The sequence below is a fragment of the Scyliorhinus canicula genome, chromosome 13 (assembly GCF_902713615.1).
Source record: "Scyliorhinus canicula chromosome 13, sScyCan1.1, whole genome shotgun sequence".
NCBI classification, from domain to species: domain Eukaryota; kingdom Metazoa; phylum Chordata; class Chondrichthyes; order Carcharhiniformes; family Scyliorhinidae; genus Scyliorhinus; species Scyliorhinus canicula.
The window spans coordinates 6,105,161-6,129,165 of NC_052158.1; the positions used below are offsets into that span (position 1 = coordinate 6,105,161).

At 55.9% G+C, this 24,005-nt stretch overlaps 1 protein-coding gene across 2 annotated transcripts in view; it reads right to left on the reverse strand.

Annotated features, from left to right (window-relative positions):
* LOC119976287 (regulator of G-protein signaling 3-like) overlaps positions 1-24,005 on the reverse strand; it is a 139,309-nt gene that overhangs the window by 22,313 nt on the left and 92,991 nt on the right. The gene's annotated exons all lie outside the window — the stretch shown is intronic.

A 24,005-nucleotide genomic window follows, 5' to 3' on the forward strand; every position in this document is an offset into this window, starting at 1 on the left:
GTGGAGCACGACCTCAGTACTGACCCTCTGACAGTGCAGCACTCCCTCAGTACTGACCCTCTGACAGTGCAGCACTCCCTCAGTACTGACCCTCTGACAGTGCAGCACTCCCTCAGCACTGACCCTCTGACAGTGCAGCACTCCCTCAGTGCTGACCCTCTGACAGTGCGGCACTCCCTCAGTACTGACCCTCTGACAGTGCAGCACTCCCTCAGTACTGACCCACTGACAGTGCAGCACTCCCTCAGTACTGACCCTCTGACAGTGCGGCACTCCCTCAGTACTGACCCTCTGACAGTGCAGCACTCCCTCAGTACTGACCCACTGACAGTGCAGCACTCCCTCAGTACCGACCCTGACAGTGCGGCACTCCCTCAGTACTGACCCTCTGACTGTGCAGCACTCTCTCAGTACTGACCCACTGACAGTGCAGCACTCCCTCAGCACCGACCCTCTGACAGTGCAGCACTCCCTCAGTACTGACCCTCTGACAGTGCAGCACTCCCTCAGTACTGACCATCGGACAGTGCAGCACTCCCTCAGTACTGACCCTCTGACAGTACAGCACTCCCTCAGCACCGACCTTCTGACAGTGCAGCACTCCCTCAGTACTGACCCTCTGACAGTGCAGAACTCCCTCAGTACTGACCTTCTGACAGTGCTGCGCTCCCTCAGTACTGACCCTCTGACAGTGCAGCACTCCCTCGGTACTGACCCTCTGACAGTGCAGCATTCCCTCAGTACTGACCCTCTGACAGTGCAGCACTCCCTCAGTACTGACCCTCTGACAGTGCGGCACTCCCTCAGTACTGACCCTTTGACAGTGCGGCACTCCCTCAGTACTGACCCTCTGACAGTGCGGCACTCCCTCAGTACCGACCCTCTGACAGTGTGGCACTGCCTCAGTACTGACCCTCTGACAGTGCAGCACTCCCTCAGTACTGACCCTCTGACAGTGCGGCACTCCCTCAGTACTGACCCTCTGACAGTGCAGAGACTCCCTCAGTACTGACCCTCTGACAGTGCAGCACTCCCTCAGTACTGACCCTCTGGCAGTGCTGCACTCCCTCAGTACTGACCCTCTGACAGTGCAGCACTCCCTCAGTACTGACCCTCTGACAGTGCAGAGACTCCCTCAGTACTGACCCTCTGACAGTGCGGCACTCCCTCAGTACTGACCCTCTGACAGTGCAGCTCTCCCTCAGTACTGACCCTCTGACAGTGCAGAGACTCCCTCAGTACTGACCCTCTGACAGTGCGGCACTCCCTCAGTACTGACCCTCTGACAGTGCAGCACTCCCTCAGTACTGACCATCTGAAAGTGCAGCACTCCATCAGTACTGACCCTCTGACAGTGCAGCACTCCCTCAGTACTGACCCTCTGACAGTGCAGCACTCCCTCAGTACTGACCCTCTGACAGTGCAGCACTCCCTCAGTATTGACCCTCTGACAGTGCAGCACTCCCTCAGTACTGACCCTCTGACAGTGCAGCACTCCCTCAGTACTGACCCTCTGACAGTGCGGCACTCCCTCAGCACTGACCCTCTGACAGTGCAGCACTCCCTCAGTACTGACCCTCTGACAGTGCGACACTCCCTCAATACTGACCCTCTGACAGTGCAGCACTCCCTCAGTACTGACCCTCTGACAATGCGGCATTCCCTCAGCACTGACCCTCTGTCAGAGCGACACTCCCTCAATACTGACCCTCTGACAGTGCAGCACTCCCTCAGTACTGACCCTCTGACAGTGCAGCACTCCCTCAGTACTGACCCTCTTGCAGTGCAGCACTCCCTCAGTATTGACCATCTGACAGTGCAGCACTCCCTCAGCACCGACCTTCTGACAGTGCAGCACTCCCTCAGTACTGACCCTCTGACAGTGCAGCACTCCCTGAGTACTGACCTTCTGACGGTGCGGCGCTCCCTCAGTACTGACCCTCTGACAGTGCAGCACTCCCTCAGTACTGACCCCCTGACAGTGCAGCACTCCCTCAGTACTGACCCTCTGACAGTGCGACACTCCCTCAATACTGACCCTCTGACAGTGCAGCACTCCCTCAGTACTGACCCTCTGACAATGCGGCATTCCCTCAGCACTGACCCTCTGTCAGAGCGACACTCCCTCAATACTGACCCTCTGACAGTGCAGCACTCCCTCAGTACTGACCCCCTGACAGTGCAGCACTCCCTCAGTACTGACCCTCTGACAGTGCGACACTCCCTCAATACTGACCCTCTGACAGTGCAGCACTCCCTCAGTACTGACCCTCTGACAGTGCAGCACTCCCTCAGTACTGACCCTCTGACAGTGCGGCACTCCCTCAGTACTGACCCTCTGACAGTGTGGCACTCCCTCAGTACTGACCATCTGACAGTGCAGCACTCCCTCAGTACTGACCGTCTGACAGTGCAGCACTCCCTCAGCACTGACCCTCTGACAGTGCAGCCCTCCCTCAGTACTGACCCTCTGACAGTGCAGCACTCCCTCAGTACTGACCCTCTGACAGTGCAGCACTCCCTCAGTACTGACCATCTGACCGTGCAGCACTCCCTCAGCACCGACCTTCTGACAGTGCAGCACTCGCTCAGTACTGACCCTCTGACAGTGCAGCACTCCCTCAGTACTGACCCTCTGACAGTGCGGCACTCCCTCAGTACTGACCCTCTGACAGTGCGGCACTCCCTCCGTACTGACCCTCTGACTGTGCAGCACTCCCTCAGTACTGACCTCCTGACAGTGCAGCACTCCCTCAGTACCGACCCTCTGACAGTGCAGCGCTCCCTCAGTACTGACCCTCTGACAGTGCGGCACACCCTCAGTACTGACCCTCTGATAGTGCAGCGCTCCCTCAGTACTGACCCTCTGACAGTGCGGCACGCCCTCAGTACTGACCCTCTGACAGTGGAGCACTCCCTCAGTACTGACCCTCTGACAGTGGAGCACTCCCTCAGTACTGACCCTCTGACAGTGCTGCACTCCCTCAGTACTGACCCTCTGACAGTGCAGCACTCCCTCAGTACTGACCCTCTGACAGTGCAGCACTCCCTCAATACTGACCCTCTGACAGTGCAGCACTCCCTCAGTACTGACCCTCTGACAGTGCGGCACTCCCTCAGTACTGACCCTCTGACAGTGCAGCACCCTCAGTACTGACCCTCTGATAGTGCAGCACTCCCACAGTACTGACCCTCTGACAGTGCGGCACTCCCTCAATACTGACCCTCTGACAGTGCAGCGCTCCCTCAGTACTGAACCTCTGACAGTGCGGCACACCCTCAGTACTGACCCTCTGATAGTGCAGCGCTCCCTCAGTACTGACCCTCTGACAGTGCGGCACGCCCTCAGTACTGACCCTCTGACAGTGGAGCACTCCCTCAGTACTGACCCTCTGACAGTGGAGCACCCCCTCAGTACTGACCCTCTGACAGTGCTGCACTCCCTCAGTACTGACCCTCTGACAGTGCAGCACTCCCTCAATACTGACCCTCTGACAGTGCAGCACTCCCTCAGTACTGACCCTCTGACAGTGCGGCACTCCCTCAGTACTGACCCTCTGACAGTGCAGCACCCTCAGTACTGACCCTCTGATAGTGCAGCACTCCCACAGTACTGACCCTCTGACAGTGCGGCACTCCCTCAATACTGACCCTCTGACAGTGCAGCACTCCCTCAGTACTGACCCTCTGACAGTGCAGCATTCCCTCAGTACTGACCCTCTGTCAGTGCTGCACTCCCTCAGTACTGACCCTCTGACGGTGCAGCACTCCCTCAGTACTGACCCTCTGACAGTGCAGCACTCCCTCAGTACTGACCCTCTGTCAGTGCAGCATTGCGATGATAGACTGGCTTTCTAAGTGTGTCCAATTATCCGTTCCAGTTTACTGTCCCCCATCGAGGGTGTGTGGACCCAGGAATTTCTATTCTTTCCTGACATGCAGCTGTCGCTGATTTGACAGATATTCCTTGTCCAAGCTTAATTACCCTTGAACTGAGTGGCCTGCTGGGCAGTTTGAGAGGGCAATTAAAGGTCTTGCACAGTGAAGACCTTGCTCCTCTCCTGAAGTGAACTAGGTGTTTAAAAAAAAATGATAATCGAGACTGGTTTCCAGGCCATCGTTAAACCTTTAATTGTGAGTTTCTATTGAACTCGCGTATCACCATCTGCCCTGGCGGGATTTGAACCCCATTCCACAGAGCGTTACACGCCTAGCCCGATTACAACATTGTCCCTACCCCCCACCCCCCACCCCCACCCCACCCCCACCCCACCCCCAAAATGCGAGGAAGACAAATTGTGGGCAGGTGATCATAGAATCATAGAATTTACAGTGCAGAAGGAGGCCATTCAGCCCATTGAGTCTGCACCGGCCCTCAGAAAGGGCACCCCACTTAAGCCCACACCTCCACCCTGTCCCCGGAACCCAGTAACCCCACCCAACCTTTTTGGACACTAAGAGCAATTTAGCACGGCCAATCCACCTAACCTGCACATCTTTGTACTGTGGGAGGAAACCGGAGCGCCCGGAGGAAACCCACGCACACAGGGGGAGGATGTGCAGACTCCGCACAGACAGTGACCCAAGCCAGGAATCGAAACTGGGACCCTGGAGCTGTGAAGCAATCGTGCTAACCACTATGCTAGGTGATGGTGAGGCTGAATCAATATAAGGAGTGGCTGGCTGATGGATGACAATGCTGATATCTGCAGGAAGCGGAGTTCAATTGGGAGATGGTGTTGCTGGTGTTGGAGTTATTGACGGGAACCCACTGTTGAAGGTGAATCTGTGAACAGCAGTGACTGATAGAAGCTCCTCGGCACATTGACAGTCCACTTAAAAGGATGCTCGCTTCCCAGAAACTGTGCTTTTCTGTGAATTAGAAGATTAAATTTTAATTGCATTAGTCCAGCTCCCTGCCCCCCTCCTCCCCCCACCTCGCTGGTGTTTTTATCGTGCGAAGATGAGAGTTATTTGATTGCAGTTATCAGTCATGCTTTGTCGAGCTGTCCAGACTTATCGCACTGCAGTAACAGCAGCGTACAAAGTCAAAAGAAAGACCTTCGTTACCACGGCGCCGCTCCCCAGCTCAGCACATCCCTGACACACTCTCCAGCCAAGGAAAGTGTTGTCATCGTTCTCGGTCAGGAAAAACTGCAGGCAAGATCCCAGAAACAGCGATGACAGCGATAACACTGCATCTGCACACACATCCACCCCTCTTTGCACACACACACATGTGAACACACACCCGTGCATGTATGCCCGCAATCAAATATGCATACACATCCAGAAACAAATATACACACTCACACACACACACACACACACACACACACACACGGTCACAAATACACACACCTGCCTGTGCCCACACAATTACACATTAATACATACAACCACCTACACACATACCTGTGCACACATATATACACCCACAGCCCACAAATGCACACACCTGCCCATGCACATATATACACAAATACACACACACCCATGCTCACACACACAAATACATCCACCCAGACACATGAAATGAAAATCGCTTATTGTCACGCGTAGGCTTCAATGAAGTTACTGTGAAAAGCCCCTAGTCGCCACATTCCGGCGCCTGTCCGGGGAGGCTGGTACGGGAATCGAACCAAGCTGCTGGCCTGCTTGGTCTGCTTTAAAAGCCAGCGATATTTGTTTGAGTGAGCTAAACCAGCCCCTATGCTCATGTATACTCAGGCACATACCCACAGTCAAATACACCCCCCCGTCCATTCACACATATGCGCACACCCCCCACACACTAATCCACATGTACACCCGCATATACACACACACATACACGCATACACCCCCCCCCCCCCCCCAAATACACACATCTGCCTCCGTACACACAGGCACCCAATCCACCAGTTGAACTACATCCTTAGTTGTCCTTCAGAGGCAGTTAAGAATTGCTGTGAGTGACATGTAGGCCAGACCCGGTCAGGACGGTAGATTCCCTCCCCTAAAGGGCATTAGTGACCCAGATGGATTGTCACAACAGTTTATGATGGTTTTTTTTGCGCACTATTGCTGAGACTCGCTTTTATTCCAGGTGACTTTGATTAATTTAAGTTCCACCTGCCTCTTTGGTGGAACTTGGACCTTTTCCCCACTTCCTATCAGGTTAGGCCGGTGGATGACGAGCTCAGTGACATCATCACTGTGTCAGCCATCGTCTTCCGTTTCCCCCCCACCTCCCAACCTGCCCCCAAGGGTTAATCGAGTATTGGCCGGCGGCATGTGGCGCAGTGGTTAGCACTGGGACAGCGGCGCAGAGGAGCCGGGTTCGATCCTGGCCCTGGGTCACTGCCCGTGTGCAGTTTGCACATTCTCCCCGTGTCTGCGTGGCTTCCGCCCCCACAACCCAAAGATGTGCAGGGCAGGTGGATTGGCCTAAATACAGTTTTATAGTTCGGCCTCCCCATCTGGAACACTTCATTCAATTCCAGGCAATGCACCTCAGGAATGGGATACTGGACTTAGAAAGAGGTGCAGTAGGAGGACAAAGCAGCCCCGCTTGATTGGCGTCCCTTCCACAAACATTCACTCCCTCCACCTCCGATGGACAGTGTCAGCCGTGTGCACCATCGACAAGATTCACTGCAGGAACTCACCGAGGTTCCTCAGGCAGCACCTTCCAAACCCACGGCCACCACCATCTAGAAGGACAAGAGCAGCAGATACCTGGGTTCATCCCCACCTGGAGCTTCCCCTCCAAGTCACTCCCCATCCTGACTGGGAAATATATCGGCCGTTCCTTCAGTGTCGCCGGGTCCAAATCCTGGAGCTCCGTCCCTAACAGCACGGTGGGTGTACCTACACCTCAGGGACTGCAGCGGATTCAAGACGGCAGCTCAGCACCACCTTGTCAAGGGGCAATTAGGGATGGACAATAAACACTGGCCTGGCCAGCGATACCCTCACCTGTTGAATCACAGAATCATAGAATTTACAGTGCAGAAGGAGGCCATTCGGCCCACTGAGTCTGCACCAGCCCCTGGAAAGAACACCCCACCCAAGCCCACACCTCCACCCTATCCCCATAACCCCACCTGTTTTGGACACTAAGGGCAATTGATCATGGCCAACCCCCCTAACCTACACATCTTTGGACTGTGGGAGGAAACCGGAGCACCCGGAGGAAACCCACGCACACATTTGGGGAGAACGTGCAGACTCCACACAGACAGTGACCCAGCCGGGAATCGAACCTGGGACCCTGGAGCTGTGAAGCAACTGTGCTAACCACTGTGCTACCGTGCTGCCCACGAATGAATAGATAAAGTCACAAAAATGCTTCTGGGGCTTAAAGAGTTAAACATCTGAGAATAGGTGAGGTAGACTCGACTTACAGCCCCTTGACAACAGGAGAGTGAGGGAGGTACTTGACAGGGGAGTTCACAACCATACAACATTTGGATCGGGTTGCTAGAGAGAGAGAGAGGCTATTGGTCCAACTGAAGGACATGTAGAAGATAGGGGGCGGGATTCTCTAATGGGACTATGTCCCCACTCCGGCAGGAAAACCGATGCCAACCACTCCGGCGTCAATGGCCCCCGAATGTGAGGAATTGTCGCCTTTCTCGGGGCTAGGTTGCCGCCGGAGTCGTCTCCGCAGCTCCAGACTGCGCCGAGTGGCCGGCGCGAGTCCGCGTAGATGCAGAACGGCTGGAGTATTTCCGCGCATGGGCGGGGGTTCCCTTCCCCGGGCAATATGGCGGAGCCCTACCGGGGTCCGGCGCAGAGTAAAGTCGGCCCCCACCAAACCAGGCCACCCGCCGATCGGTAGGCCCCGATCGCGGGCCAGGCCACCGTGGCCCCCCCACCCCCACCCTCCCCGGGGGCGGATCCCTCCACTCCCCCCACCAGGACGGCCCCCGCACCCTCGCCTTCCAGGTCTCGCCGTGTGGGAGGGGAGTATTCCGGTGGCAGCAGGACTCTGCCGAACTGGTCGGCCACTCGGCCCATCGGGGCCTGGAAAATAGCCGGGGGGGGGGGGGGCAAGCGGGTGGCGGCGCCGGGGGGGGGGGGGGGGGGGGGGGGGGGGGTTGGTGATCCCGCAGGCACCCAAAAATTGGCACCGGAGAATGCGGAAGCCGGCGTCGGGGTGGGGAGGGGGGGGGGACGGATTCCCGCATCCCCCCTCCCCAGGGATTTTACAAACCGGAGCTGGGTCGGAGAATCCCGGCCAAGGTTCGAGCCAGTCCGTTGAAGAGTGCAAACACCTCAACATCGAGGAGACTGGAGACCTCCAGCCCTCTCCCTCCAAGGAGACTACTTGAGGTAACTTGGGAGATTTGAATGCTCGGATGGGCAGGTTGGTCGTTCGCGAGGGTATCAAGCGGGACAGGCAAACCTATGCGGATTGGGTCGGGTGTTAATTTTCGTTCAATGGGCTGGTTTTAGCAAAGCACCGAGCTCTATGTTACTGGACGGTACGCACCACCCATCTGTACAGCCCACACTAACCAACTCAGCGTGTAGCTCTCGTTATGTTTCACCATTACCTGTCATTATCACTTAGCTTTGACAATGATAGGGAAGGAAGGTAAGTATTTAGCTCACGGCAGAGTGTGAATTATGCTTCCCCCTGGGGAATGAACTCCAGCAGTGATTGGTTCTCCTCCCCCAATCCTATTGTGTTGCTTGGCAATAGATCAACTAACTCTGGGCATAGGCTGTGCCATTAAAGGCCAGCTTGCTGAAGCCTTTCTTGCAAAGCAGTGTTCTGGGCCAGGGTTTAGAGAACCCCAAAGTGTATCATGGAGTTCACCTGACCAACAATCTTTACTAGATTGTGGTATGGGGAGCACACGGCCCACTCTACAGCTGTTGGTCTACAGCTCTACAGCAGAAATGGAAAAGAAAAGTATTTTTTTAAAAGTAAAACAATGTTTATTCTATGAACTCAAGTTAACCCTTTTAAAACAAACAGTGAACATCTTAGTAACCATCAATTCAAATACAACCCCCAAAGAATACAACACGAAGTAATCCTTAATAACAGAAGCACATTAGGTTTACATTCACGACTGAGAACATTTATAATTCTGAATTCACCAAATGATCAAGAGATAGTCTTTTCATGGCAGAGAGATCAACAGTGAACCTGTTCTGTCTGGCTTCAGCTCCAACACTGACATCGAAACTAAAACACACCCTGCAGCAAACAGCCTAAAATGAAAGTAAAAAGCTGACAGACAGCCCAGTTCCACCCACACTCTGACATCACTGATAAACACCCATTTCTTAAAGGTACATTTCTTAGAAATGAAATGAAATGAAATGAAATTTGCTTATTGTCACAAGTAGGCTTCAAATGAAGTTACTGTGAAAAGCCCCTAGTCGCCACATTACGGCACCTGTCCGGGGACGCTGGTACGGGAATTGAATCGTGCTGCTGGCCTGCTTGGTCTGCTTTCAAAGCCAGCTCTTTAGCCCAGTGCTAGACCAGCCCCTTTCTTAAAGATACGCTCACATGACAGCAGCTATCCCTTTAAATAGTTTTCCTGCGATGATGCTCATACGGGTTTATTCATCCTCTGATTCCCTCCATTCCCACACACTCCTGACTGGCCGCCTACAGGCTGCCCTCTCTCTAACCCTCAGCTCCTCCCAAACTCTGTCTCAGCTCACAGCGATCACCCGTACGCTCATTGACCAACACGTTCCCCCGTCAATCACCATCTTCATGTTCACATTCTCATCCTTGTTTCCAAAGGGCAGCGCGGTAGCACAGTGGTTAGCACAATTGCTTCACAGCTCCAGGGTCCCAGGTTCGATTCCCGGCTTGGGTCACTGTCTGTGCGGAGTCTGCACATCCTCCCCGTGTGTGCGTGGGTTTCCTCCGGGTGCTCCGGTTTCCTCCCACAGTCCAAAGATGGGCAGGTTAGGTGGATTGAGTCCATTCAAGTAATTATCGGATGGCCTCTTGAATGTCCCGATTGATTCCGCCTCCCCCACATTTCCAGGCCGTGCATTCCAGACCAGAATTAGGAGCAGGAGTAAGCCATTCGGTCCATCAAACCTGCTCTGCCATCCAGTAAGATGATGGCTACTCTGACTGGAACCACTCCGCTTACCCCAGATAACGTTGAAGCCCTCGCTCTGCATCACCAGGTAGCCATCCAGCCAGCTGAAGTAAACTAGCTGCCGTGCTTGGCGAGGTTATTATTAAACATACGTGCCCCTATTACGATTGGTAATAAATCTCGTTAGGTTATTTTACATATTATGTAATCCTAATTATTAGTGGCGAATAGACATAGATAACTCCTAAACAAACATGCTCATTATGATTGGTGTGCTTTAATTACTTGAAAGATAAGGAAAGGTATAATTGCTCTGTGTTTTCCATGATCGGGGAGCTGGCAAGCCACCTGGTGGATGCTTAGCTCCTCTGCCACACCTGGAAGAAAATTGTCGAACCGAAACTCCAAGTGTCGTCTGATCAATTGGGGAGTGAGGAACACTGTAGTCGAATAGGTGAATAGGTGTGAAACTCCCACAACACCCCTCCCCCCCACTAGCAAAAGATCTGTTTTTCTGGCAATTCATCCCAGATCCCAATGCATGATGGGATGGGAGTGCTCGAGTTGAAATAAAAATCGCTTATTGTCACAAGTCGGCTTCAAATTAAGTTACTGTGAAAAGCCCCTAGTCGCCACATTCCGGCGCCTGTTCGGGGAGGCCGGTACGGGAATTGAACCGTGCTGCTAGCCTGCCTCGGTCTGCTTTCAAAGTCAGCAATTTAGCCCTGTGCTAAACCAGCCCCTAAACCAGTTCCCCCTCAGGCTCGATACAGCCCATTAAAACCTCGTGCAGGGAGCTTCTACGTAGCCCGGTCGACCCATTTGGTCGATAACGGGACTCTTAGTGCGGTTGACCCTTAACTGACCTCTGAAACAGCCGTGCAAGACATTCGGTTCAAGGTCAATTAGGGATGGACAACAATGTTGCCCGCATCCGAATTATTAAGGGAAGGAAAATGGCAATCAAGGGGTATTCGGACAGGTAATTATATTCGAGTCACTTCTTGAAAAGGGGAGGAAGACGGAGGCGCAATGAGTGGGGGGAGGGGCGGGATAATTCTCTACCCTTGGACAAAGGATCATGGGCCAGAGATGCCATCGAGGCAACAAAACCCAGGCCCATTAACCGGGTCACTGGCTGTCTTTCCTCAGCCAGACAAGCATCACATTGTGTGCTGTACCATTCCTCAGACATGGTCATGCGTTGCCTCCTCTTGGTCGATTGAACCGGAAGGGGGAACGACCTGCATTGAGAAGAGGACAACTAACTACCAGTGAAGACCCTGGCATAGAACAGAAGGCATTACAGCAGCCGCGAATTGAATTAAGAGTGATGTAGTGGCCAACTCAATAAAAATCAGCATCAATAAAAATGTCAGACTTGGTGCTGGCTGAAAGATTTAATCCTCCCCTGACTGATGTTTCGATCAGCGGAACACGATTGCTGGAACAGGCACCTCGGTCGTTTCTCCAGCTTTATTTACCAGTCTCGCCGTCCACAGATTGCAATCTAGCATTGCTCAGCTTGCCCAGGGAATCGTTCCCCTTGGAGGCAGGGAAGGTGAAAGGGAAGCTTTAATGAGAGGTGTTCAATCACAAAATAGCAATAATAAGGAGAAGCCGTTTCCATCGGCAGGGGGGCAGGGGTCAGTGGGCAGCGTTCGGCTGGGCCCCTTGTCCTCCTTCTGTCCTCGGCAATTTGATTGGGCAAATTACCACCGTGGGCATTATGGACAGCGAGCCAAATCAATAAAATTGGCCGCACTTCAAAATGTTTTCCAAACGATTGTAGACGCCAGTCAAAAGGGACCTTCATCGTCAGGTGCGTTTTGGCTCTTGCGATTGGCTGTTCAGTTTAGCTTTCCATTCCCGTTGCCAATGTTCAGCCTCTCTGTTGCCCGCAGTCATTGGCAGGGGTTTGTTCAGCTGGTAACACCTCTAACTGGCCATTCTTTCGTGTATCGGCGACAGAAGGTGTCAGGAGCTGACTGGTGGCGTTTTTCACAGACCAGACACCATCTTCCTCTCAAAGTCCACGCTCGCACACACGCGCTAATTCAGGCATCAGTGGCGACTCAGTTGGTGGCACTTCCTAGCTCCAAGTTCAGGAGGGTGGCGGGTTCCAGTTTCAATCGGGAGACATGCCCGCCAAGTCCAGCTTAATCCTCGCAAGGCTGTAGTTAAATTCATTCTTGGGGAACGGGTGTCTCTGGCTTATCTGACATTTTTTGCCCATCCCTAATTGCCCCTTGACAAGATGGTGCTGAGCTGCCTTCTTGAACCAACTGCAGTCCCCGAGGTGTAGGTACACCCACCGTGCTGTTAGGGAGTTAGCTCCAGGATTTGGACCCGGTGACACTGAAGGAACGGCCGATATATTTCCCAGTCGGGATGGGGAGCAGCTCGGAGTTAGTGGGGATGGTATTTTCCTGCAGTTGCTGCCGTTGCCATTCGAAGTGGGACTGGTCCCGGGTTTGGGAGGTGCTGAAGGAGGCTTAGCGAGTTGTCGCAATGCATCCTATCGATGGTACACGCTGCTGCCACTAGGTGTCAGTGGTGGAGAGAGCTCCAAGGTGAAAAAAGGAGAGTGTTCCTCAGCTCAACTGATGTCAGTGAAAATCAGATGTGGGAGTTGCTGTTTGTAGATTAGCAGATGTGTTCCATGTGTTACAATGGGGGCTACATTTCATTGACTACAACACTGACATCTACCCGGCAATGTGGAAAATTACCCAGGTCGTCCTCTACACAAGAAACAGGACAAATCCAACCCAGCCAATTACCGTCCTATCAGTCTTATATCCATCATCAGTAAAGTGATGGAAGGAGTCATCAACAGGGCTATCAGGCATCACTTACTCAGCAATAACCTGCTCTCAGACACTCAGTTTGGGTTACCCCAGGGTCACTCAGCTCCTGACCTCATTACAGCCTTGGTTCAAACATGGACAAAGAGCTGAATGCCAGAGGTGAGGTGGGAGTGACTGCCCTCGACATCAAGGCAGCTTTTGACCAAGTGTGGCATCAAAGAGCCCGAGCTAAACTGGGGTCAATGGGAATCAGGGGGGAAACTCTCCGCTGGTTGGAGTCATACCTGACACAAAGGAAGATGGTTCTGATGGTTGGAGGTCAATCATCTCAGCTCCAGAACATCACTGCAGGAGTTCCTCAGGGTCGTGTCCGACGCCCAACCATCTTCAGCTGCTTCATCAATGACCAACCTTCCATCATAAGGTCAGAAGTGGGGATGTTTGCGGATGACTGCACAATGTTCAGCAACATTCGTGACTCCTTGGACAGTCCATGTTCAAATGCAGCAAGACCTGGACAATATCCAGGCTCGGGCTGACAAGTGACAAGTTACATTCCTGCCACACAAGTGCCAGGCAAGGAACATCTCCTACAAGAGTCACCCCCCCATCCTGACTGGGAAATATATCGGCCGTTCCTTCAGTGTCGCCGGGTCCAAATCCTGGAGCTCCCTCCCTAACAGCACGGTGGGTGTACCTACACCTCAGGGACTGCAGCGGCTTCAAGACGGCAGCTCAGCACCACCTTGTCAAGGGGCAATTAGGGATGGACAATAAATGCTGGTCTAGTCAGCGATGCCCACATCCCGTAAATGTATTTAAACAAGGCAGTAAAATGCTTTGGGCGGTCTGGAGGTTGTGAAAGGCGCTATAGAAATGCATATCCTCTTTTCAACAGATACCTGGCTCTGGGGCAGTCTGTTCTGAAAAATGAAAAAATGAAAATCGTTTATTGTCGGCTTCAAAGAAGTTACTGTGAAAAGCCCCTAGTCGCCACATTCTGGCACCTGTTCGGGGAGCTGACACCATCAGCTCGGATCAATTTGCACAGCTTAGCTGCTTCTCCTCTTCCTCTGGTGAATGGAGGCTGACTCCCTCCTGCTCCGTCAGACTCAGACATTAACCGAGCCAACAGGGAGCCGTAACATTGCAATGAATTTAATAATGCAATTACATTTATTTAATAGCAGCGAGTGAATTCATGCCCTGAACACATGGCTGTTTCCCAAAGCTGATTAGAATGAGAAATGTGCTCCAAAGATAAGAGCAGAAGACGAAGAAAAGGGACGAATTAAGAAATGTTGAGTTTCTGTACTGCCTTGAGGTGGGCCTCCCAAAACCCTTCCCCATAACAAACATTAAACAGCAGGATTGTTTTCCACCAGCATGTGCACGCTGGCTGGTTGGTAAGAAACTTCCCGGCCTAGTTCATAGGCCCAATACAACTTCCTTGTGTACCTCAATGCCAAGCCCCCCCAAACCACGTGAATCCCTGGGAATGTCGAACAACTAGGGGAAATATCACCTGGGAAAATCTTATCCCAGACTATCGAGATCGGTGGGAATCACCTGGATTCTCCGATTCATGGACTATGTCCCCATGCCAACATTGAACGGTGGCGGCCCCAATTCCCTGGGGTCTAGCGTAGAGCACCCAGGAGAATTGCTGGGTCCAGGGCCGCGTGGGCGCATGGCGGCGACCTATAGCGGCCGCACCATGCTACGAGCATCGGGGGAGCATCGGGGAGGCGGAGCATCGGGGGGGAGCATTGTGGGGGAGCATCGGGGAGGCGGAGCATCGGGGGACGGAGCATCGGGGGAGCATCGGGGGGAGCATTGGGGGCGGAGCATCTGGGGACGGAGCATTGGGGGAGGAGCATTGGGGGCGGAGCATCGTAGGGGGAACGGAGCATCGGGGGAGCATCGGGGGGGCGGAGAATCAGGGTGCGGGCCTCAGGCAATGCCCTGAGGCAGTCGGGATGTGGTGCAGAGTGGTGGGGCCGGAGCATCGCGAATGCGGCGCCGCCCCCAATTTCATCAGAAACTTGGGATTCTCTGACGGAGAATCCAGCGCTCTGATTTTGATCAAAGAATCACAGTGCAAAAGAAGGCCATTCGGCCTATTGTGTTTGCACCGACCCTCTGATAGACTACCCAATGTAAGCACAATCCCCTGCCCTATCCCTATAACCTCCACCTAACCTTTGGTCACTACGGGCAATTTATCATGGCCAATCCACCAAAACTGCCCATGTTTGGACTGTGGGAGGAAACCGGAGCACCCGGAGGAAACCCACGCAGACACGGGGAGAAAGCGCAAACCACACAGTCACCCAAGGCCGGAATTGACCCCGGGTCCTTAGCGCTGTGAGGCAGCAGTGATAACCACAATGGTGCCACAGAAAGGCTTAAATCTCCGAAATTCCTCTGCTCTGCCTCCAGGTTTTAATGGCAATGAAATATGGTTTTACCTCAGAGCAGGGGGAGCCTGATTATTTGAGAGATTCTTCCTCGCGTACTAGCCTGGATCTGTAAAGACTTAATTACCTGCAAATGGCCACATTCGAAGCATTGTCTAGCATCTTTGACTATATATACGTTTCTTCATTCTCTTGTATACCTCTTCATTCACCGGAGGAAGGAGCAGTGCTTCGAAAGCTAGTGTTTGAAACAAACCGGGTGGGATTTGAACATGCGGCTCTACATCATTCATCTAGAATCTCTGGGTTAGGAATCTGGTAATATAACCACGATAATACCGTACTCAGCAGTCAGACTGACCTACAATGAGCACAATGTGCCTCCAACAGCCTTGTCGAGCTGTGGAGAATGCGGGAGCTCACTGCTCTGAGATTAAAACACATTTCATTGCCACTGAAACCTTGAAGGGAACCAGAAGGGCCAGGGAGATAAAAACTGTTCATACAAAGTGCATCACGTCCAAACAATGATCCTGTTTCTACAGCACTGGAGGAGCTAATCTCAAAATAGCACGCGTCACTCAGCCTAGGTAATGTGTTCAGAGTACAGGGACAGTGATGGGGACCAGATAGTTCAGTTGGATAGGCGTATGTAGCCCTTTGTTGATGCTATCAAGGAGTGTGGGCTTCAATGACTGGACCAGCATTTGTTCCCCATCCCTAATCAGCCCTTGAGAAGGTGGTGGTGAGCTGCCTTCTTGAACCGCCGCAGGTACACCCACCGTGCTGTTAGGGAGGACAGTCTCGGACTTTGACCCAGCGATTGTGGGGACTGGATTGGGGTCAAGTATGATCAACATTCCAGCTGCACGTGGCTCATTGGGGAGAATGCCGCCCCTTTGAATCAAAAGTCTGCAGACTTGTGTGCAAAATCTGCGCTGACACTCCCACTACTGCAGTACTGAGAGAGTGCTGCACTGCCAGAGGTGCCATCTTTCAGATTCGCTGCCAATCTCTCAGCTGGGTGTGAATAAGACACCAAGAATGATTTTGAGAAGCGTTGGCGAGTTGCCACATATTGCACCCCATCTGCCAAGTTTCTGCCCACTGATTTAACCTTTCTATTTCCCTCTGCAGAGTCCTAATCGGGATTCTCTGTGGCGAGCCCGAACCGCAACCACAGTCGGCAAGAATAGAGAATTCGGCGGCGTGAATGAACAGACAATCCCGCCACTTATGTCCTCTTCACAACTTACTTTCCCAACTATCTTTGTGTCATCAGTAAATTTAGCAACCGCACCTTCATCCAAGTCATTGATATGAATGTAAATGGCTGAGGTCCCAGCACAGATCCCTGTGGTACCCCACCCGTCACCTCTTGCCAACTCGAAGAAGACCCATTTTACCCTACTCCCTGCTTCCAGTCAGCTGAGCAATCCGCTATTCGTGCTAATATGTTCCCTCCTCTGCCATGAGTTATTATTTTGTGTAGTAACCTTTCATGTTGCACCTTGCCAAGTGCCTCCTGGAAATTAGGATCCACATCCACAGGTTCCCATTTATTCACACGGCTTGTGACTTAATTGGTTGCAAAGTCACCTGATACAAATATATGAACATGCCAATTAGGAGCAGGAGTGGGCCGCCCTGCTCCTCGTGGACTGCCCTGCCCGCCAATACGATCGTGACCGATTTGATTGTGGCCCCAAAGTCACTTTCCTGCCTGCCCACATGCCCTTTGACTCCCTGGCGAGTCAAGAATCATACTGCCTTAAAAATATCCACTAACCCAGCCCATACTCCTCTCTGAGGGAGTACAACAGACCTGAGACATATCTGAGAGAAAAACATTTATCTGCAATCTCCATCCTAATGGGAGATCCCTTATTGTTAAACCGGGCCCCCCCAGTTCTGCTCCAGCATCCACCGTCATTCCCTCAGGATGTGATGTTTCAGTCAGATCATCTCTCATTCTTCAAAACCCCAATAAACACTGGCCTAGCCTGTCCAACCTATTCCCGTAGGATAGCCACGAACCCCCCCCCCCCCCCCCCCCCCCCCCATCCAGCCGAGCAAACCTTCACTGAACTGCTTCTAATTAAATGACATCCTTCCTTGAATAAGGAGAACAGAACCTATACACAGCTCCAGATGTGGGTCTCCCCAATGCCCAATACAATGTCTCGAAGTTGTGAAAGGCACTCTACATATGCAACTCTTTGTTAAGTATTATAATAATAATCTGTATTGTCACAAGTAGGCTGACATTAACACTGCAATGAAGTCACTGTGAAAAGCCGCTAGTCACCACATTCCGGCACCTGTTCGGGTCACAGAGGGAGAATTCAGAATGTCCAATTCACCTAACAACACGTCTGTTGGAGGAAACAACAACTGTGGGAGGAAACCGGAGCACCCGGAGGAAACCCACACAGACACGGGGAGAACGTGCAGACTCCGCACAGACAGTGACCCAAGCCGGGAATTGAACCTGGGACCCTGGCGCTGCGAAGCAACAGTGCTAACCACTGTGCTACCGTGCCGTGATTTTACAGTCATGTTTAAACAGGCACAATTCACCCAGGTAGGACAGAAAAGAATTCCTGACTGTCCTTTGGAAACTGGACATGTTTAAACATCAATGTGCAATCGCCTCGACTGCTTTAATACTCTTCCTGTTCAAAGTACCCATCCAATCCTATTTATGAATGATGCTGTGGGGAGTTCAAATCGCCATTGGATGGGGAGAGTGACCAAGAGGTTGGGGGTTCTGGGTGGGTGCTTGGAGGGGGCACTGTCAGAATCCGATGGGAATCCAGTCAGAAGCCACAGTCGATATTCAGTTCCATTAATTTCAGTTGTATTGAATATGAGACATGGGGGGTGGGATTCTCTGATCCTGAGGCTAAGTGTTTACACCATTGTTAAGGCCATCGTGTTTCTCGATGCCGTCAACACGGCCTCAGGAGCAGCGATTCAGACCCCTACAGGGGGCTAGCACGGCACTGGAGAGACCCACGCCACTCCAGCTGCCGATTCCAGGTGTCAAAAGGGTGCTGCGGGTCTGCACATGTGCAGTGAGACCAGCGCCAATGCTCCCTTCTCCACACCGGCCCCGACACAACATGGCGTAGGGGCTACAGGGGCCAGCGTGGAACAAATAGAGGCCCCCAGTCCGAGAGGCCGGCCCGCCGATTGGTGGGCCCCAATCGCGGGTCAGGCCACAGCGGAGGCCCCCCCCCCCGGGGTCAGACCCCCCTCCCCTCCACCAGGCTGCATCCACACTGAGGTCCCGCCGGGTAAGAGCAGGTGTGAACGGCGTCGGCGGGACTCGGCTTTTTTTTAGCGTGGCCGCTCGGCCCATCCCGGCCGGAGAATCAGAGAATCGCCGTGGTGGGGGGGGGGGATTGGCCCCATAGAGCGGCCCCCGACTGACGCCGTGCTGACCGCAGAGCGGAGAATCGGTGGGGCGGCGGGGAGCGATTCGCTCCGGTTCCGGTGATTCTCCGGCCAGCACCCGGAGTGAGAGAATCCTGCCCGTGGTACTTACAGGCGATCAATGATATTCCACCTGATTTGGATCCCCCCCCCCCCCCACCGCCCGCATGTCCAATTTCAGACCCTGTAGACGTTGCCCCCCCCCCCCCCCCCCCCAAGCGAGCCATTGCTTATTCTAAAAATAGCCTCCAATATATGATGGGGAATTCTGAACACAGGTACAGACCATTCAGGACACATCCGTCTCCATGATTCGTGTTTATGCTCCACACCAGCCCGCTCTCCACACCAGCCTGCTCTCCACACCAGCCTGCTCTCCACACCAGCCTGTTCCAGCCTGCTCCAGCCTGCTCTCCACACCAGCCTGCTCTCCACACCAGCCCGCTCTCCACACCAGCCTGTTCCAGCCTGCTCCAGCCTGCTCTCCACACCAGTCTCCTCTCCACACCAGCCTGCTCTCCACACCAGCCTGCTCTCCACACCAGCCTGCTCCAGCCTGCTCCAGCCTGCTCTCCACACCAGTCTCCTCTCCACACCAGCCTGCTCTCCACACCAGCCTGCTCTCCACACCAGCCTGCTCTCCACACCAGCCTGCTCTCCACACCAGCCTGCTCTCCACACCAGCCTGCTCCAGCCTGCTCTCCACACCAGCCTGCTCTCCACACCAGCCTGCTCCAGCCTGCTCTCCACACCAGCCTGCTCTCCACACCAGCCCGCTCTCCACACCAGCCTGCTCTCCACACCAGCCTGCTCTCCACACCAGCCTGCTCCAGCCTGCTCTCCACACCAGCCTGCTCTCCACACCAGCCTGCTCTCCACACCAGCCTGCTCTCCACACCAGCCCGCTCTCCACACCAGCCCGCTCTCCACACCAGCCCGCTCCAGCCTGCTCTCCACACCAGCCTGCTCTCCACACCAGCCTGCTCTCCACACCAGCCTGCTCTCCACACCAGCCTGTTCTCCACACCAGCCCGCTCTCCACACCAGCCCGCTCTCCACACCAGCCTGCTCTCCACACCAGCCTGCTCTCCACACCAGCCCGCTCTCCACACCAGCCTGCTCTCCACACCAGCCTGCTCTCCACACCAGCCCGCTCTCCACACCAGCCTGCTCTCCACACCAGCCTGCTCTCCACACCAGCCTGCTCTCCACACCAGCCTGCTCTCCACACCAGCCCGCTCTCCACACCAGCCTGCTCTCCACACCAGCCCGCTCTCCACACCAGCCTGCTCTCCACACCAGCCCGCTCTCCACACCAGCCCGCTCCAGCCTGCTCTCCACACCAGCCCGCTCTCCACACCAGCCTGCTCTCCACACCAGCCCGCTCTCCACACCAGCCCCCTCTCCACACCAGCCCGCTCTCCACACCAGCCTGCTCTCCACACCAGCCTGCTCTCCACACCAGCCTGCTCCAGCCTGCTCCAGCCCGCTCTCCACACCAGCCCGCTCTCCACACCAGCCTGCTCTCCACACCAGCCCGCTCCAGCCCGCTCTCCACACCAGCCTGCTCTCCACACCAGCCTGCTCCAGCCTGCTCTCCACACCAGCCTGCTCTCCACACCAGCCTGCTCTCCACACCAGCCTGCTCCAGCCTGCTCTCCACACCAGCCTGCTCTCCACACCAGCCCGCTCTCCACACCAGCCTCCTCTCCACACCAGCCTGCTCTCCACACCAGCCTGCTCTCCACACCAGCCCGCTCTCCACACCAGCCTGCTCTCCACACCAGCCTGCTCTCCACACCAGCCCGCTCTCCACACCAGCCCCCTCTCCACACCAGCCTGCTCTCCACACCAGCCTGCTCCAGCCTGCTCTCCACACCAGCCTGCTCTCCACACCAGCCTGCTCTCCACACCAGCCTGCTCTCCACACCAGCCCGCTCTCCACACCAGCCCCCTCTCCACACCAGCCCGCTCTCCACACCAGCCCGCTCTCCACACCAGCCCCCTCTCCACACCAGCCTGCTCTCCACACCAGCCCCCTCTCCACACCAGCCTGCTCTCCACACCAGCCTGCTCTCCACACCAGCCCGCTCTCCACACCAGCCTGCTCTCCACACCAGCCTCCTCTCCACACCAGCCTGCTCTCCACACCAGCCTGCTCTCCACACCAGCCCGCTCTCCACACCAGCCTGCTCTCCACACCAGCCTGCTCTCCACACCAGCCCGCTCTCCACACCAGCCCCCTCTCCACACCAGCCTGCTCTCCACACCAGCCTGCTCCAGCCTGCTCTCCACACCAGCCTGCTCTCCACACCAGCCCGCTCTCCACACCAGCCCGCTCCAGCCCGCTCTCCACACCAGCCTGCTCTCCACACCAGCCCGCTCTCCACACCAGCCCGCTCTCCACACCAGCCTGCTCTCCACACCAGCCTGCTCCAGCCCGCTCTCCACACCAGCCCGCTCTCCACACCAGCCCGCTCCAGCCCGCTCTCCACACCAGCCAGCTCCAGCCTGCTCTCCACACCAGCCCGCTCTCCACACCAGCCTGCTCTCCACACCAGCCTGCTCCAGCCTGCTCTCCACACCAGCCTGCTCTCCACACCAGCCTGCTCTCCACACCAGCCCGCTCTCCACACCAGCCTGCTCTCCACACCAGCCTGCTCTCCACACCAGCCCGCTCTCCACACCAGCCCGCTCTCCACACCAGCCCGCTCTCCACACCAGCCTGCTCTCCACACCAGCCTGCTCCAGCCTGCTCTCCACACCAGCCCGCTCTCCACACCAGCCTGCTCTCCACACCAGCCTGCTCCAGCCTGCTCTCCACACCAGCCTGCTCTCCACACCAGCCCGCTCTCCACACCAGCCTGCTCTCCACACCAGCCCGCTCTCCACACCAGCCTGCTCTCCACACCAGCCCGCTCTCCACACCAGCCTGCTCCAGCCTGCTCTCCACACCAGCCCGCTCTCCACACCAGCCCGCTCTCCACACCAGCCTGCTCTCCACCAGCCCCCTCTCCACACCAGCCTGCTCTCCACACCAGCCTGCTCTCCACACCAGCCTGCTCTCCACACCAGCCTGCTCTCCACACCAGCCTGCTCTCCACACCAGCCCCCTCTCCACACCAGCCCGCTCTCCACACCAGCCTGCTCTCCACACCAGCCCCCTCTCCACACCAGCCTGCTCTCCACACCAGCCCGCTCTCCACACCAGCCCGCTCTCCACACCAGCCTGCTCCAGCCTGCTCTCCACACCAGCCTGCTCTCCACACCAGCCTGCTCTCCACACCAGCCTGCTCTCCACACCAGCCTGCTCTCCACACCAGCCCGCTCTCCACACCAGCCTGCTCTCCACACCAGCCCCCTCTCCACACCAGCCTGCTCTCCACACCAGCCTGCTCTCCACACCAGCCTGCTCTCCACACCAGCCTGCTCTCCACACCAGCCTGCTCTCCACACCAGCCCGCTCTCCACACCAGCCCGCTCTCCACACCAGCCCGCTCTCCACACCAGCCTGCTCTCCACACCAGCCTGCTCTCCATCAGCCTGCTCTCCACACCAGCCTGCTCTCTACACCAGCCTGCTCTCCATCAGCCTGCTCTCCACACCAGCCCGCTCTCGACACCAGCCTGCTCCAGCCTGCTCTCCACACCAGCCTGCTCTCCACACCAGCCTCCTCTCCACACCAGCCTGCTCTCCACACCAGCCTGCTCTCCACACCAGCCTGCTCTCCACACCAGCCTGCTCTCCACACCAGCCCGCTCTCCACACCAGCCTGCTCCAGCCTGCTCTCCACACCAGCCTGCTCTCCACACCAGCCCGCTCTCCACACCAGCCCGCTCTCCACACCAGCCTGCTCTCCACACCAGCCCGCTCTCTACACCAGCCTGCTCTACACACCAGCCCGCTCTCCACACCAGCCTGCTCTCCACACCAGCCTGCTCCAACCCGCTCTTCACACCAGCCTGCTCTCCACACCAGCCTGCTCTCCACACCAGCCTGCTCTCCACACCAGCCCGCTCTCCACACCAGCCCGCTCTCCACACCAGCCCGCTCTCCACACCAGCCTGCTCTCCAGACCAGCCCCCTCTCCACACCAGCCCGCTCTCCACACCAGCCTGCTCTCCACACCAGCCCGCTCTCCACACCAGCCTGCTCTCCACACCAGCCTGCTCTCCACACCAGCCTGCTCTCTACACCAGCCTGCTCTCCACACCAGCCCGCTCTCCACACCAGCCCGCTCTCCACACCAGCCTCCTCTCCACACCAGCCCGCTCTCCACACCAGCCCCCTCTCCACACCAGCCCCCTCTCCACACCAGCTTGCTCTCCACACCAGCCCGCTCTCCACACCAGCCTGCTCTCCACACCAGCCTCCTCTCCACACCAGCCCGCTCTCCACACCAGCCCCCTCTCCACACCAGCCTGCTCTCCACACCAGCCCGCTCTCCACACCAGCCCGCTCTCCACACCAGCCTGCTCCAGCCTGCTCTCCACACCAGCCCGCTCTCCACACCAGCCTCCTCTCCACACCAGCCCGCTCTCCACACCAGCCCCCTCTCCACACCAGCCTGCTCTCCACACCAGCCTGCTCCAGCCTGCTCTCCACACCAGCCTGCTCTCCACACCAGCCCGCTCTCCACACCAGCCTCCTCTCCACACCAGCCTCCTCTCCACACCAGCCTGCTCTCCACACCAGCCTGCTCTCCACACCAGCCTGCTCTCCACACCAGCCCGCTCTCCACACCAGCCTGCTCTCCACACCAGCCTGCTCTCCACACCAGCCCGCTCTCCACACCAGCCTGCTCTCCACACCAGCCTGCTCCAGCCCGCTCCAGCCTGCTCTCCACACCAGCCTGCTCCAGCCCGCTCTCCACACCAGCCCGCTCTCCACACCAGCCTGCTCCAGCCTGCTCTCCACACCAGCCTGCTCTCCACACCAGCCCGGTCTCCACACCAGCCTCCTCTCCACACCAGCCTGCTCCAGCTCGCTCTCCACACCAGCCTCCTCTCCACACCAGCCCGCTCTCCACACCAGCCTGCTCTCCACACCAGCCTGCTCTCCACACCAGCCTGCTCTCCACACCAGCCTGCTCTCCACACCAGCCTCCTCTCCACACCAGCCTGCTCTCCACACCAGCCTGCTCTCCACACCAGCCTGCTCTCCACACCAGCCTGCTCTCCTCACCAGCCTGCTCTCCACACCAGCCTGCTCTCCACACCAGCCTGCTCTCCACACCAGCCTGCTCTCCACACCAGCCTGCTCTCCACACC